Genomic DNA, 10,877 nt, shown 5'->3' on the forward strand with positions numbered 1-10,877 from the left:
CCTTCCATAATACGTCCCGTGATAGTCATTGTCGACGTATTATCCGATTACAGGCGGAAAAAGAGCGCAATGCTTCGTTAATACTTCAATCTAATAACGGCGAAAGTAATTCGTTTCCATGCAGTTACGTCACAATGAAAGAAGCACTTTAATTTCTAATCAAATCGCAATATAGTAAATTAATTTTATTACACGAATACAACAAATAAACATGTATACATACTACATATATAACAATCTCTTTGCAAAAGAATATGTATAATTCTATTTTATTTATTATTATATAATCTTATTATTAAAAAATTTAATTTTGGTCGTGCGAAAAATTTTCACCCGTGTTACAATATATACAGATTAGTTTGACTATTATTCATTTATTTGTTTAAGGAAGGAAAAGATAACTCTAAAATACTTGACAAATGACGCCGTTGTGTTTCTAAATATGCATGAAGTTATATTTTTTTTTCCTGTAACTTCATAATTTATTGGAATATACAGATATCACTTCCGCATCTGACAACTTTTGTATCAGTAACGTATATAATACATAAGGAAAATGCGGAATACTCTGGCACTTTGTAAAATCATTAATTACCTTCATTAACAACATACTACGCAAATGATGAAACAGGTGCGTGTAATTACTCATTGTCAATACATAACAAATGGAGAGCGTCATTCGACAGTATGATATAAATACCATGCTGCTTCACTACAGTGCAAATATTGGATACGCAAGATTACAAAATGAAGCTGACAGTGGTGTTTCTAATCGTGACAATCTTGGTCTGCGCCATGGTCCAGGAATCCGTTAGTATTAATTTATCTTGATAATCTTTTACCAGAGAATAACAATGCGTTATAAAAGTCGAGAAGGAATAAAGTTTGTAATGATACGTTACTCTGTCTAAAGGAACAATGGCTTTGGAATCATCGTAGACATAGAGGCTGTCGTAGAACGACCTCTACAACAGCGGCTACTACATCGGCAAGTACATCGACAACTACAGTGAGAGCGACTGGTAGAAGAAAGCGCGAAATTATGGCTGCTCCGCTTATATCAGCATTGGCGCAATAAGAGTGAAGAAATTGGAAAGTCAAGTCTCCGCGAAGGGAAGTAGTACTAAAATGTAAAAAAATGCATTATATATATAATATACTATATGATTATAGTATATATGATAATAGTTTTGTCAAATTAACAAGGCAAACTAATATATTTTAGAATTGTAGTCTGTGAAAGAAATAGTCTTGCTAATAAAAACATACTAGATATACCAACAATAACTTTTCAAGTTTTTTGAAGGAAATTTTAGTCTAGCGAAGCTACCAGACTAGAAATGTGTGCTCAAGTGACTTTCTTCTTTACAGACAAGTCTTATCTTTTCATCACATTTCGAAGCCATCGCAAATCGAGCATATTCAAAGAGTGAACATCCAATACAATATTCCGTAATCAAAAAAGTTTGAACAGTTTTCTTAAAAATTTGTAATAATTTTTTATCGTCAGGTAAAATTTTTCAAGTATATTTGATACAAAGTATATTTTTAATGAATATTGATTTATTTTTATTTACAAGAAAGACCACAAAATTGAAAATTTTTACGCGATTTTCTCGACGTATTGCTAGTTAAAAAAACCCATCATTGAGATTGATACAACGAATATGCCGAGCATATACTAGTGTGAATAGACGGCTTCGTCGCTTCTCTTTATCGTGCCTGCAGGCCCCTCGTCGAACATGCTGGATTTGCGATGATGATGTCTTCGAGATGTGGCGAAAAGCGGTAAGATATGTCACTAAAGAAAAAAGTCGCTCGAGCGCACATTTCTATCCTGGCGGCTTTGCTAGGCTAGAATTTATTTTCCTACGAGATGTGCGTATGTGTACGTGTATGTATGTGTGGATGGTGCATATGTGCGTGTCGGCGCAGACGCCAGCAGCTGCTGGGTACGATATATATTCTGCATGCGTTATTCACATATTTCCATACATAAATTTCATAGAAGTGAAAGTAGATGCCTGTTTGGTTGTCGACGACCGTATGACGACGCATTTTTGGAAGAAAATTCTACTTCGATTACTCTGCTTACATATATGTGATAATTCCAGGTAAAAATAGAAATGTCAGGCATACAAAATCTAAAAAATCTATTTTTATCTGTTGTATTTTTGAAACAGAAGCACATCACGCACACACGGTTACCAGTATCACAGTCGGCCCTTTTAAACTAAAAACACCTTTATATCGCTTTTTTAATCATCGATTTTATTTTCTTTCGTAAAAGCGTGGCGCGCTGTAAAAGCGTAAAAAAAAAAGTTTTAATACGGCAAAAGCCAGCAGCAGCGTGGTCACGTCAGCTCGCTGGCGTAACCTAATTTTCAGCGATTAAATGCAACGAGCGCGATAATGCTTGTAAATTGAGCGAATTATGCCACCGGTGCTGGCACCCGACGTAGCCTCGTCTGATTAACATGCACGTTACGCCGGATAATGCCGTTCGACCTGACATTTGCATTGGTACGCGTCGAACGGCCTGAGATTTTAACACGTGGGCCTTAAACGGATAGTCGTGTAAAGCGCAAACTGCTCGCAATAATTACATTCACCCTTAATGCAAAATAAATACGACAGAACGTTTATTTCCAATGAAATTTATTATTCATATTTTTGCAGAGAGATAAACAACATTGTTTAAATAAATTGTTTTATAAAGGAATAAAATGTATTTATTTATTGCAAATATGTTTTACGTTGTGCGGTTTCTTTATCCGTTCGACATGTTACGTGCAGAATCTTTTGAAAAAATGATGGAAATGGCGACAGAAACATTCTTCGACGTCGACAGATTGTTAGTTCACGTGTTCAAGCAGTCGTCCTGTTACCAATTTCCTGCGCGTTTTTCCTCCGGCTATAGAGATCCCGGCCAGGTGAAATCATGGCTACCTTTACGAGAAAAGAAACCGACCCCCACGGTAAGCAAGGTAGGAACTTCTGCTCGCGACAGCTACAGCTTTTCGTTCTTCCGTCTCATTCAGACCGTGTTCCCGTATTCTCCCCTTCTTGCCACCCTTCTCTTTCTCTCTCTCTCTCTCTCTCTCTCTCTCTCTCTCTCTCTCTCTCTCTCTCTCTCTCCCTCTCTCTCCCTCTCTCTCTCTCTCTCTCTCTCTCTCTCTCTTTCACTCTTTCTCATCTCTTTTCTATCTTTCTTTTTCTCTTTCCCTCGCTCTCTCTCTCTCTTTCTCGTCAACTAGTGCCGTAGTCAGGATTTACCATTCGTATGCGACGTTTTCACTGTTGCGTATCGAATGCAGAGAGAGAGCCGGCAGTCAACCCTTTCGTTTTAGTCCACGAGTGCGAATCCTCGAAATGCGTGGGATGGAAAGGATAGAGGAAGGGAGCGAGTCGAGGGAAGCACCGATTCGACGAGGAAGGATCGCAGAGAGGTCGGACACCACGTAAATTGCATACCCGATTGCGGTCTACTGAAGAGTGGTGCCGTTCCCCCTGCCCTCGGCCTGGGTGCCGCGACCCCAAACTAGATCTAACAAGCCGGCGACCACAGGCCAGGTTCGGCTCGCAACAGGATCGCCACCTCTGGGGACCGCCGGCGCCAGCGGCTACACGCCAGTGAACTGTCCTCTGTATGTATACGTGTGTCCCGACTGCACTCACCCCTACGGTGAAAATCTTTGTGTTCACCTACCATCCGCCCACTCGCTCGTCCTAACAAGCCCTCTTATGTCCATTCGTAACCGCCACGGTACGCACAAAAAAAAAAAAAAAAAAAAACGTCGCGGTTTCCTTCGCGACGCGTGGGAGGATATAATTTGATTTCAGATGTTAAAATCTATTGGGGATAAAGAAGTTATCTCTGAGATTTTAATTACGAATGTACGACACTCTCTCTCTTAATAGACCGCACGTTACAATTGTTGTCATGCCGGGGTGAGATCACGACGACTCTTTGTCGCGATAAAGATGTAACGAGCCGCATACTATAATGATGTTGTCACTGCATTAGACAGAAAGCGACGCCACCCGCTGATCCTGAAGAATACAATCCGCGCTCTAACTAAGATTTCTCACAGATACGAAATACGGAATAAAAGGGAATTCGTATCGTACATAATAGGCCTCGCGCGTCAACCACGAATGATGTTGTCAGATAGCAAAGTTAAATGAACTCGAGCAATTATTTCACGAAACAGTTAATTGCCGTGAGCATAAGTCTTTGTTGGAGTCTCTTATTCTCATTTATCACTGTCACAATCAATGCCATGAATCTCTATGTCTCGATTTTTTCATACCATTAATGTTTGTGCTAGCAAATAAATTTAATAAAACCATATTTAAGAGAAATATATTAAATGTATATATATATATTTATATATTATATAATTATATAAAAAATTTTTTTCTATAAAAGTATTTATTTATAGACTCGGAAATGTTTTTCAGATGGACTTTCCAACTTTGCACTTTTGCAGAATCCGTGAAGTTTTTCTCGTTTCGTTAAAATGTATTCTATCGCAACGTATCAGACGAGAGAATGGCCAAGCGGGATCGAAAACTTTAAACGGCACCATTAATGCAAAACGGTAGGCTTCCTCCAATGATTTTTTGAATAGTTCTTGGCACGTTAGAACGATCGTCGTAGTCGCGTATTTGGCGCGCAATAAGAAAGGAAGTGAGAGCTTGAATAAAGCATAGCACCATTTCGCGAAAACCCTCACTGCAAACTTTTCACAGCGACCACATTAGAAAACTTTCTACGATTGTACGATCCGAATACTATCCAAACTCGGAGACATATTCCATTATATAGGTCAATTGTATAGGGTGTCCTAAAATTACTAAATATCTTTTAAATATTAAATTCTTTAAATCATTTAAAATCGATTTTTTTTCTTTCTTTAGCAAAAGTATCGAAAGAGATGATTAAAATTTATAAAAATTTATCAAAATTGTTTAATTTTTTCCATTATAATCAAGCATCAAAAATTCTATTTAAAAATCCTTTTTTTAAATAATTTAGATTTCGAAAATTGTACTTCTTTGAGAAATTATTGCTTCTTATATACATATATGTGCATGACATTACTAATTTACTAGCACAGCACGTGCTGCTTTATGTTATTGTCTATATTAACATTTAAATTTTTTAATTCAAATATACATACATATATATCAAATACAATGAATAAACTATCAAATAAAATAAATAATGAAACTCTATATTTACTTATAAAAATACAAACATTGCCATTTAACGGTGCGATTAATTAATCCTAAGATGCAACAAACAAACTCCAATCGGTACTCTCTTCCCCCAAATAAATCCGATTCGTCTTAAGCTCAATCGTGTGGCAATCGCAGACATCTATCCAGATGAAACACTAGCGACAACCGACGTGGGATAGTCATCCACGGCGGCTGTGAGTTTCGGATATCGAAGAAGGAGACGCTGAAGATGGGAGCCGCCGAAGAGGAAAAGGAGGAAGAGAACGAGAACGAGGAGGAGGAGGAGAAGGAGAAGAAGATGGAAGTGGAGGTGAGAGTTTGTGCTCGGAGGTAAGAGGCTGAAGAGCCCATCTGGCTTCCAATCAGAGCGTTGCCACCAGCACATGTGTTCACGGCACGTTGGAGGTGGCGGCTCAATCAACGAGGGTGCATCCCTCTCCGACCTCCTTCGTCACCCCTCACTCTCTGGCAACTTTATATCACATAATCGAGCCTTGAAGCCGCCGCTCCGTACCTCGTTTACCTCTCCCCCGCCTTCTTTCCCCTCCCTACCGCCATCTCTCTCGGCTTGTCCCCCTCGTCCTTCTCGCTCCCGCTGTCTTTCTTTCTCCGTTTCTTCCGATGGGGCCGCGTCTTTTCGTCCTTCAGATACCAGCAGCTCTCAACATGCTACAGCTATTTCACCGTTCTTGCATCTCGCTTCTGCGTTTACGAGCTGCCATCCCTCTTTTTTCCGTCGAGTCTTTTCCCTTCCTCTTACTTTCTCTCTCCCCCTCCCCCTTTCATCTCCGAGTGACTCTAACGCACATCAACGACAGTATCCAACGGCGCTAACGGCAGGATAAGTAATTGCGGGGGAGAGGAAAATGCATTGCCCGTTGCGAGAGAAACGGCGCGATGTAACTGTGAAAAGTAATCACCTGCCGAGGTTGGATGCAGCAGCTACCGGGCATCGCCGGGAAACACGATGGGAGATCGGAGGAAACTACTATCGACCGGAAAGATCCGGCTGGCGATTAGCTTCTCGAGGAGTCACGACGAGAACTATAAATTGTAATAGAGGAAGAGAGAAAGAGAGAGTCTTACGTAATTATTGTGCCTGTAGCGTTTACAGCCTTACCCTCTTCCGTTTCTTTCGCGCGTCCATTTCCGTTTGTTCCGAACCAAGCGCAAGAAACTTACGGGCTTTTATTAACGAAACAAAATAATGATCCGGCGCAAAATGTACTTTTTCTCCGTTTAATGATTCTAATTGAGCGTAAAAAATCTTGGTGAGTGCGTCGATACAAATTTAGTACTTGTGTAGAGATGATTCTTCTAACGGTATTAAAGAAAATTTCATTATACACATTTAAAGCGCGGGTAGACACGAAGCAGCTGATTTCGAAAGTGCTGCAGAGAGTTTAATCTAAAAGTTATATTATCCATAATGGATCTAGAACGCTGAAGTCTCTTCGTTTAAAGGGCTTTATTTGCGAATGCCCATGCAGTTTGCGCAGCAGAATATCGTATAAAATGTGGACTCTCTATAACGTTACTGCAACATTTTGCAAAGCCGTAACATACGCGACGCATAACACATCTGCTACTCAATGGCACGGAAGAGACGAATTCATGCGTAATATTTCCAGGGCGATTTGGCTTGGACGTCCTTTTTGAAGCATCGTTTAAGTAAATTGGGTCCTCTTTTCTTATGCAGATACGATGCCCCCTTGGCCGAATTGAATTTAAACGTCCACTCGTGCCATGCTAATTTGCTTGTGCCGTCTATGCTAACGTGCCTTTGACGTTCTTATTTTGAATACAGTGAATAAACTGTTTGGTTGTTAACATACAAATTAATTATTTTTCCATACACTTTTATAAACTCATTCTATTATGTGACATAATAAAAAGTTGTCATTTTGTTTCAATATTTCTTAACTTGTCGCGACTCCAATACACATACAAAGTTTTATTTTTATTCTTTTGTATTTACGTAACAAGTGTAAGATTTAATGTTTACTTTACATATCAATAGTATTTTTATTTTATATTATTTCTTTCGTGTATGGATTCATTAGCGTTGATAGCAAAGATTTGATGGGAATATTATTTACATGAATAAACGAGTAATTTTTGTACAGAAATAAATATACGAAAATATACAAATGCACTAATATATTGTCACTTAATTAATTGAATCATATAAACCTAACCACGCAAAGAGTCATATCTTAGAGAGAGATTGAAGATTTAATATTTTAATTAATTCATGCGCTTCTCTTTCTCTCTCTTTCATATTTAGCATATCCTTGTTGTTACGATCATGTTCCATAGAAATGCAAATGGTATATAGAAGGACTGGGGTATCCTTGTAATATTCTATAGCACCAACATGTGTCGTGTCGGTTTTGCATTAAATACATATAGTCGAAAGGTGCTCCTTCTCGAATACAATAAGAAGAAAACAATGAAAAGGGAGAAATATATATTGCATTTTCTTGTTTTATTGTTTATGAAAAGAAAAAGTGAATAATTCGCCATTCAGAATCAACAGCTCTGTGTGCATGAAACAGGACATTTTGTTTGACCGATAACAATCTTGAACATAGCATGACTATTCGCTGCTTTGTATGTTTCGTGACAAAAGAAACGCTTGAGTGCATAATCTTTGAAACGTGTTTAAACTCGCTTATTTCTCTCTCCATATAAAAATGACCAATTTTATCATAAAAATCTTACATTTTTTTTTCAAGTATTAGTGGTCGAAAATAAGTGTTTGTTTACTAATTTTATCCTATAAACAGTTTTTCTGATAAACAAATTAAAAGATTTATTTATCTTTTATTGCACTAATTAAATTATTAATTTGAGATGTTTGAGTTATTTCCGAGAAAAAAGGAATTGAGATAAAAATTTGCTCGTATTTGAAAAATATGAGACAAATGGCAGCATTTCTATGTCAATGTTTTACTTATTAAGTCAGCTAATGATGTTCTTCAGTATTGTATGCAGTATAAATATTGTGACATTTAAATAAAATTTTACAATTTTTATAATAATGAAAAAAAAATTAAAAAAGCATTTGTAAGCATAAATAAGTATAATGCATTATTATTTGTAAATATTAATATTAGCATTATTTGTAAGCTTTAGTATCATCTTAAACTAATTATGAGTCTATTAAATATCTCTAACAACTAGCTGTATTTGATAAAAAAATATTCCGAAATTTTGTTTATTTGTACTGAAAATGAGAACCAATTTTAAATGGAGATAAATAAACTATTTAACTTTAAAAAAGAGAAAGAAAAGAAAAATACATCATCTTTTTAAAGTATTTTCAAAGAATACGGATATATTTATATAAATACACCGAATTTATTATTTATTGCCGCTATTGGTTATATCGAAATGTAAGAAACTCTTTTCATACTCTCTTTAGCTATAAATCTCGCGACTTGTCACAAAAATCGCTTTATCTTCCTCGGCGCGGACTCTCGCGTCGAATTAAGTGAATGCAGTTTGTTTGCTCGTGTCGTCGGTATTTCAGAGGTGGAATAAGCACGGGGAGAGGAGGAGGTCGGGGCGGGAGGGAAAGGCCACCCGATGGCGCCGGGTGGTAAACCTGATCGGGGGTTGCACTGTGCATGGGCTCGCGAGATACGAGAAATAATGGCAGCACGTATACGCTGGCCGCTTGTACACACGAGGCCACATTCGCCGAGGGAAACTGACCGCCGGACAGTTCCAATGGGGCCTGGCCACCACTCCGGCGGTAATAGTCCCGACAATAATCATTTATTGTTCCTCAATGGCGCCGACGCGGTCTCGCTCTGGAAGGGAAGGAATAAAGAGTTTGACAATTCTATTCCACCAAGTAGTCATTACTTATTTTTACGCCGATAAATATAATTTGTTTTTTTGCAATTTTTTTTTCATTGCTATATGTAACAAAATAACTCAGTTACAGATAAGTCACAACTATGTATATATTTTCGAAAAAGGTTACCTTTTTATACATTAACTTATAAATTCTCAGAATTGTGTTTTATTAATACCTCAAACGCGTATTCTTTTCACGTTTTGATTTTCAAATATCAGTTTCGAAATACATTTTCTAAAAAATATTATTTAATATTTCGATTTTTTTTATTAGAATAAAGTATTTGCTTAAAAGTTATATAGAACCATAGTTAATTATATAATTTAATTCACAACATTATTTTTATCCAAATTGCAAAAGTCTTTTTATCAACAAGAAAGTATCAAGTTCAAAAACCAAAGGAATTTATACATTTATCTATCGTCATTGTCGCAATTCAAATCCCATGTTCAAATGTTAATGGAATCAGTCCGAAGAATTTTTTTCATCTGGCGATCTTTTATATCAAGTTTCTCGAAATAGTATCTTACGGTCTCGATCTGTCTTTTTTAATCGTCTCTATTACGATTATTACTTAAGCACGCATCATCAAATGCAAAGACTACAAAAACTATATATGTAGATAAAACTCGATACTTCATATTAATATCATGCATGGACGAGTTATTGTTATAAAAAGACATGTGTATTTTGTGCATCTTCTCTCGCAAACTCACACGTGATAAATTTTAATACAATTATTACAATTACAAATCGTATAATTGTATATGTAGTAAATATAGTTATTAAAATAAAATGTCATTAAATTATTGTTCTTTATTTTTTATTGCGCTCTCTGTTTCATATGCAAAGAGAAATGCACATTTGACACGCCTTAAGTAATGCTAATTCGTGTTTCTAGTCTAGACGGAGTGACGGATTATTAGTGCAACCAAGCAATGTGTACGCGTGTCCCCCGTAGAAGCAAATCTGCGCGTGTGTATATACATAGGACATGTAGGCAATAAACACTCGATGAGCAAACGGTGTGCGCTCGACATTTGATTGGGCGAGCCGTGCGTAATGACGGGGTACTGTCATGCAAATCTTGTCAGCGTCGCTTATGACTGTGGGCCTATTACGTCCGTAGACATTTGCTCATCATCTTGTTTGGCAACTGTAAATCGATAAATTGTAAATCTTAGAAATTTAGTCTTCGAACAGTCTTCGAACAGGTACTTTATTGATATCACGTGTTTCTACACGAGCAACGTACTATGCATCATACAATGCAATTATTATATTTCTGTCATAACAGACATTTCTCGAGATAAATTATCCGATGCTAAGAAAAAAAACAATCTTTTATCTCATAAATTATCGAAAAAATAATCGACTTCTTCACACTACTAATGAGATGTACAATTACTATTGTCGACATAATCGCACGAGGGCGAAGATGAAACGAATGACTACGATCAAATAAATAACAATGGCTATTTCGAGTCACGGTTGAACGGGTCGTCAATGATTTCGACGTTTTTGTACCGCGCCATTCGCATCGATTCACCCTTTTTCATCTATTTCCTCGCGCGCGCAAAACCTACCGCGCCAGCCACCTAAAATGCCGGTACCATGTGGTGACCATAGGGCTGATGTTCAAAGTAGAGGATGGCGTTTATAATTTTTTTTTTTGCCTCTAGCCTACGCATATGAACGGATACACGCCCGATGCCATCGTGGTCGGATAGAATTTATATTTCGCTCGGCGCGTTATCGTTGA

General features: G+C 37.3%; 1 long non-coding RNA gene across 1 annotated transcript; it reads left to right on the plus strand.

Annotated features, from left to right (window-relative positions):
- Positions 1-341: 341 nt before the first annotated feature.
- On the plus strand, positions 342-1,287 carry LOC140666534 (uncharacterized). Its single transcript, XR_012046772.1, has 3 exons — positions 342-631; positions 719-810; positions 914-1,287. It is a non-coding gene; the product is annotated as an uncharacterized lncRNA (long non-coding RNA).
- Positions 1,288-10,877: the final 9,590 nt, after the last annotated feature.

The sequence above is a fragment of the Anoplolepis gracilipes genome, chromosome 1, assembly GCF_047496725.1.
Source record: "Anoplolepis gracilipes chromosome 1, ASM4749672v1, whole genome shotgun sequence".
Lineage (NCBI taxonomy): Eukaryota > Metazoa > Arthropoda > Insecta > Hymenoptera > Formicidae > Anoplolepis > Anoplolepis gracilipes.